This window comes from Podarcis bocagei (assembly GCF_964188305.1).
Source record: "Podarcis bocagei genome assembly, chromosome: W".
Classification (NCBI taxonomy): Eukaryota; Metazoa; Chordata; class Lepidosauria; order Squamata; family Lacertidae; genus Podarcis; species Podarcis bocagei.
In genome coordinates, this window is record NC_138131.1 from 87,471,051 (window position 1) to 87,478,016 (window position 6,966).

A 6,966-nucleotide genomic window follows, 5' to 3' on the forward strand; every position below is an offset into this window, starting at 1 on the left:
AAGATTCGAAACCGGGCGGTAATTGGATAGATCTAAAGGATCTAATGATGTTTTCTTTAAGAGCAGACACACCACTGCCTCCTTCAGTTTCCCTGGGAATATCCCAGTGCCAAGGGACAAATTGATGATATCCCCCAGGGGGGCCCGCACCTCGTCTGGGCACGCTCTAATCAGCCAGGACGGGCACGGGTCAAGAGGACAGGTGGTGGGCTTTCCAGCTCGGAGGAGTCTGTCCACATCGGCTGGGGATATCCGGTCAAAGTGGTCCAATACTGGACCCGAGGACAGTCGAGGGGCCTCCAGTTCCTTTATTGTATCCAAATTGGCAGGGAGGTCATGGCGGAGCAACAGGACCTTCTCCGCAAAAAAGCTCGCAAATGCCTCGCAGCTGTGTGTCGAATTGTTATTTAAATTTGGCTGTCCTTCAAGGGACAAAAAATAAAATAAAAATAAAAATAAAAAATAAAAAAACCTAAAAGAAAAAGAGAAAGTGCTTTATCCACAAGAGGAGAGCTTTCCCACAGGCACCAGACCAGCGCATGAGGAGTAATAATAATTATTAACAACAGCAACAATAATTTATTATTTATACCCAGCCACTCTGGGCGGCTTCCAGCAAAAGATTAAAATACAGTAAGGAGGAGCTCTTTCAATCTATTTTCCCCATGGCTTTGGAAGCTCACCTGATGGCCTCCTTGTAGTGCATGAGGGCCTCCTGGAGCTTCCCCTGCTGTTGCAAAACACTGGCTAAATTTGAATGCGCAGCTGCAAACTCCGGGAAGACCTGCGGGGAAGAAGCTCACTCTTAGTTTCCCTGAGAAGCATTCTAAAGAGACGGAGGCTGCTCTTTGAGGCTCAAAGGTTGTGGGCGTGAAATAAATCCTCATTTGGATTGACTTGCAAAAATTAAGGAGGAGGAGGAACCTATGGACTGCCTTTTTAGCATGCATAGGAAATACTGTTGGGAGATCAGACTGTCAAATGACCAATGCCATATTTTAAAGAGCCCCTCTTTGATGCTCAAATGTGGCAGGGGCTGGCTGCAAAATAAATCACCGTTTGGAATGATTTGTGGTAATGATAATAATAATAATAATAATAATAATAATAATAATAATAATAATAATAATAATAATAATAATGGGCCTATGAACTGCCTTTTTCGTACGCATAGGAAATACTGTTAGAAAATAAGACTGTCAGGGGATCAAGCTCAGCCGACACAGAGAACAGCATGTGCCCAGCTTTTATTTCAATTTCTGTACCGTTCCTTAACACCTTGCATTGTTCTTCTGATGAAAAAGCAGATTTTTGGTCATTCCAGGAGGCCTAGGAATATAAAAAGGGGGACAGACCCTCTTCCTTCCAAAAGGGACTTATCGGACCATGCTTTGTCGAGCCTCAAAATGCTACTTCACTTTCACTTCTTCACCATTATTTCCGTTATTGATCAAGAAAAATTTGATCGGCGATTTTTAAAAAGACCCAGACTAGGAGTCCAGGGTACGCATGCCTAACCCTTATATGTCAATTTAATTGTTGTAATTCTCCACGCACGTACCTCAAGAGCTTTCCGGTAGAGGCGGACAGCCTCCTCGATATTCCCTTGTTCTCGCTTGATGTTCGCCAGGTTATTAAGAGAATCCGCGTGAGTCGGACATAAACGGAGAGCTGTATTGTAGCATTCCTCGGCTTCGGCAACCTTCGAAACACAAAACAGAGTTTTTACACGAATATTAGTATGTCTTTCACAGGAGCCCAAAAGGCTGCTCTGTGATGTGATGGCTGGATTGAGGTTTGATACGGCCCCTCAGCTCCTGACGGTAACTTGGTATTAGAGCGGTTCATAAAAAACTCTTTTTTTGAAAATGCCTGCTCCAAAGTTCTTCTCTTACCAACAGTAGAGATTATATAGCTATATCTGGAATGGCATGCATATCAGTTAATATCTTTTATATATATATGCCAGCTGTCCTTTGTCAACAACCAATTGTTGCTGTTTTTTATATTGAATATATGCTATATGGTAACTGTTGCACCTCATAGGTAACTCAAGCCTTCTGCACGTCACAAAAGATGTATTTTATCAAAGTCATTGTTGAACTGAAATACAATTAAGAAGTATATTAATAGTGAAATGCAATTAAGAAGAAGCATATTAACAGTAAAACCCCACAATTGTTGAGCCTTTTTTAAGGATTTGACCCCAGAGGTGCTGACCTTTTTTTAGGATTAAAGTTCTTGAGCTTTTTGGGGGGAAGTTTTGCCCTAGTAAATAAACCGCCACGAGGGCCGGATTAAATCGACCAGAGGGCCAGATTAGGCCCCTGAACTGGACTTTGGACATGCCTGGTCTAAAAGAACATTGGGAAAATTTAAATTCTTTGGCAGGATAGCAGGAAATATGACAAAACCAATGCATTTTGATATCTAGGAGAGATGGGTGGAAGGCCCCCAAAGTGGACTTTGGACATGCTTGGTTTAGGGGAACATAAATACAAGAGCAGACTAATCCGATTCAAACTCTCTTTCCCGCACACTTACCGTCTTTTGCAAGATGTATTTAAGGAAGACAGTAAGGGAAATGGTTTTGGTCATACTAAATCAAAATTAAGAGACAGAGTTGCTAGATAGTAAAAGAAAATCATTGCCAAAAACGTATAAGAATGGCATACAAAGGATGAAGAAGTTAAGTCGGTTATGATTAAATGGGCTCAAGATTTTGGTCATAACATTGAATTAGATAAGTGGGAAAGATTATGGGCAAAAACAATTTATTGAATGTACAGCACTAATTAAAAATTTAATGAAGGTGACGTATAGGTGGTATTTGACGCCGACTAAACTTGCTAAAATATATATAACTCAAGATAAGGCACGCTAGAAATGCAAGGAGAAGGAAGGGAATTTCGTCCATAGGTGGTGGATGTGCACTAAAGTCAAAGTCTACTGGGATATGATTTACAAAGAATTGAAAAAGATCTTTAAATATACTGTTATTAAAAAAACCAGAGGCTAATTTTTGAAAGTGATTTACAAATGCTAAAGTAAATTGTTTTAAGTAGAGTAAGAAGGTAAATAGGGCGATATATGTTCAGGTAGGCAGCTGTGGTGGTCTAACGCAGTTGAAATATATAAAAAATATATAAATTGTCCAGTAGCACATTGCAGACCAACTCAGTTTGGTCTTGGTAGAAGCTTTTGTATCTGAAGAATTGGACCTGCATACAAAAAATTATACCAAGAAGAAGCCAAGTTTAGCAAGCCCTGTTTAGGGAAGCTTTTAATGTTTGACGGACTATTGTATTTTAATATTTTGTCGCCAAGAGTGGCTGGGGAAACCCAGCCAGATAGGCGGGGTATAAATTTTATTATTATTATTATTATTATTATTATTATTATTATTTTTATTATTATTATTATTATCATCATCATCATCAGGTGCTACTGGACAATTTTTAAAGGGTGATATAGAAATGCTAAGAGGATCGTGACTGCTTAAGAAAGCCAGGGAGTGGGAGCGGGGGAAGGGGGAGGGGAGTCGACGCTTGGTATGAGCAAAGTTGTATGTGACGATATGACAAAGGAAAAAATAAAAGAGGACTTCTTCTAGGTTCTGTACCCCAAATCCCCCCCCCCCAAAGAGCCCAATTTCGAGGTCACCATCATCCGGAAGGCTTTTTTCAGCAAACCCTCTGACATACAGAAAGCAAAAGGGACCGGTTTCATTTTCTTTTTTTAATTTTTATTTTATTTATAACATAGTCCACAACAACTCATACATACAAACAGACCCACCACCATTGACTAATTATCAAAATTAAACTCCTATCCCCTTACACAAAGAAAACATAACATAAAAATAAAAGACTTTATTCTGTTAAATGGCCGCCTTATTTACCTCTTGTATACTATTTCTTTTGTATGGGATTATTACAATTTTTCCTAATTATGACTTAAACCACAAAGTCTCCTGTAGAAATTAATTGAAACAAGTCCAAGTGTATATTTTGGGGCACTGTTTGGTAAAGTATTCTCTGCATTTTCCCCATTCCTTTTGGAATTCTTGTCTGGGTTGTGCCCTAATTGTCTCTGTTAATCTGGCCAATTCAGCATGGGGTAAAAGCCTAAGAAAAAGCTAAACAACTTCAATCCTAAAAAAAGTTCAACAATTTAAACCCTAAGAAAAGAGCTCAACAACTTCAATCCTTAAAAAAAGTAAACAACTTTGGTCGGCCCTTATGGCCCTTCACTTCATCAAATCTGGCCCTCTTTGAAAAAAGTTTGGACACCACTGCCTAATAGGAAAGTTTCTGTATTTTTTTTTCACAGGCCCACCAGAAATGTATAAGTGTCCCTTCTTCTTTACTGCACCTCCAGCACAGTTTTTTTGTTTTATACATTTTAGCTATTTTGGCAGGTGTTAAGTACCATCTATAAAACATCTTTTATATAGATGTTCCCCCCACCCCAAGGCAAAAGGGACCAGTTTCTTACGCTGCCTTTCTCTTTCAGCGCGTTGGCCAGGTTGCAGTAGGCGTCAGGGAAGTGGGGCTGGAGCTCAATGGCCCTCTTGTAGGTATCGATTGCCAGATCGATCAGCCCCTGTTCGTAATACACACATGCCAGGTTGCCGTGGACAACAGCGTGGTTGGGACTCAGGCTCAGGGCCCGTAGGTAGGCTGCGATGGCTCTGAAATGAGATCAAGGACTGGTTCAGTTTCATTGTCACCAGGGTGGATAAAAATCTGTTTTTTAAAAAATAAAATGCTTTGGGAGGACGATTAAGAGGATCGAGGCGGGCCGGGACTGCTGATTCTTTTAGATTTGTTAGCGGCCTTCGACATGGTCGATCACAAACTTTTGGACCACCGCCTTGCCAACGTGGGGATTCAGGGCACAGTCAGACAATGGCTGTGCTCCTTTATCTCAGGTCGGGGACAGAGGGTGGCGCTAGGGAGGGAGTTGTCGCTGCGGCACTCCTTGTTGTGTGGAGTGCCGCAGGGCACAATCCTTTCCCAGATGCTTTTCAATATCTTTATGCGCCCCCTTGCCCAGATTGTCCGGAGTTTAGGGCTGAGTTGTCGTCAATATGCTGATGACACCCAACTTTATCTGTCAATGGACTCGGCCCCAGACACACTGACCAGATGCTTGGAAGCCGTGGCTGGGTGGCTGCGTGGGAGCCAGTTGAAGTTAAATCCTTCGAAGACAGAGGTCCTCTGGCTGGGTCAGGACAACATGGGGTTGGGGGGCCAACTCCCATCTCTTGTGGGGGCGCAATTAGTGCCAGAGCCTTCTGTCAAGAGCTTGGGTGTAACCTTCGATGCCTCTCTTTCCATGGAGGCACAGGTTGCAGCCACAGCAAAGGTGGCATTTTTCCACCTCCGCCGTATTAAGGAATTGGTTCCTTACCTTTCTCGCCCTGATCTGGCCAGTGATCCATGCGATGGTCACCTCCAGGCTTGATTATTTTAACTCGCTCTATGCTTAGACTCACTCTGACACCCTATATGGGATTTGGTATATAAATTTTCCCGTGGCTTTTTTTGCTGGCCCATGTAGCACCAGCATGGATAGCTGGCTTGGGTGAATAGCTGATGTTTCCTCCCTTTGTAGTCTTGATGAGGCTGCATTTTAAGCTGTATTTTAATTAACTGGGGTTTTTTTCTATTCTATTTTATTGTAATTTATATTTGGTGTTAGCCGCCCTGAGCCCGGCCCTGGCCAGTGAGAGCGGGGTAGAAATAAATAAATAAATAAATAATTCGGGGAAGAATTATTTGTTTTAAGTTTTTCATGTGTGCGAAAACTCAGTCCAAGTTTTTCTTGGGGAAAAAATGTTTCAGCACATCAGTTAAGCAACATGGATACATATGCTACCATGTTACTGTTTAAGTGAAATAAATTGCTTAAATTGTTATGAAGGAAATGTTTCTTTTCTCCTTCCAATCAAGTGCAGCAGAAAAGTTGTTCAAATAAAAAGTGTTCACTTATTAAAACTCACCATCATTTCGTCACAATCGGGCTGTATATAGCAGAACCAAATCATTTTGATATAACTGTAGAAAAGACTCTGAAGTTAGGATTCCAAAAAGGAAACCTGCCTCCGTTTGTCAATATTAAGAGGATGCCAGCAAGGCTGAACCTTCCGGTAAAAGGGGGATTTAAATCAAGTCTTATGGATTTGGGATTTAAATCAGTTTGCTTTAAATAAAATCAACCCTCTAGGCAACAATGGGAGTTAGTTTGGGTATGGGTGCAACCACTAAACTGAGAATATAAGACGTAATGTGATTATACGCAAAACCAATAAAAAACATTTATATAAAAAATAGAATATAAGCTCTATGCCTATTTGCTTACCTGTCAAATATACGCGCCTCCTTCAAGACGTTCCCCAGATTAATGTAAGCATCCAGGAAGTTGGGGTCCAGGGTCACCGCCTGAAAATATTTAAGATAATAGATTTTTGTTACTAATACAGTCATACCTCAGGTTGAAGTAGCTGCGGGTTAAGCATTTTCGGGTTGTGCTCCGTGGCGACCTAGAAGTAACAGAGCGCGTTACTTCCGGGTTCTGCAGCTTGCGCACGTGCAGACACTCAAAATGATGCCACACGCATCTACGGAAGCAGCAAATTGTGACCCGAGCATGTTCGCTTCAGGATGCGAACGGGGCCCCGGAACGGATCCCGTTCGCATCCAGAGGTACCACTGTATAACAGCATGGTTACTTTTAAATAAGTGGGTCAACTTTGACCTAGGCTGCCTCCTACCTACCTTCCTACCTTATCGATCTACCGACTTTATCTTATTATCTATCTACTTGCCTACCTATCTTATCTATCTATCTATCTATCTATCTATCTACCTACGCTATCTATCAAATCTATCTACCTACCTACCATCTAATCCAGGTGTGGCCCAACTTGGCCCTCCAACCCCCATCATCCCTACCTAACAG

General features: G+C 41.6%; 1 long non-coding RNA gene across 1 annotated transcript; it reads right to left on the reverse strand.

The window, feature by feature from the left end:
* Window positions 1-683: 683 nt before the first annotated feature.
* On the reverse strand, window positions 684-4,675 carry LOC308578001. Its single transcript, XR_014003808.1, has 3 exons — window positions 4,498-4,675; window positions 1,562-1,702; window positions 684-784 (listed from the first exon to the last, which is right to left on the reverse strand). It is a non-coding gene; the product is annotated as an uncharacterized lncRNA (long non-coding RNA).
* Between the last annotated feature and the right edge of the window lie 2,291 nt (window positions 4,676-6,966).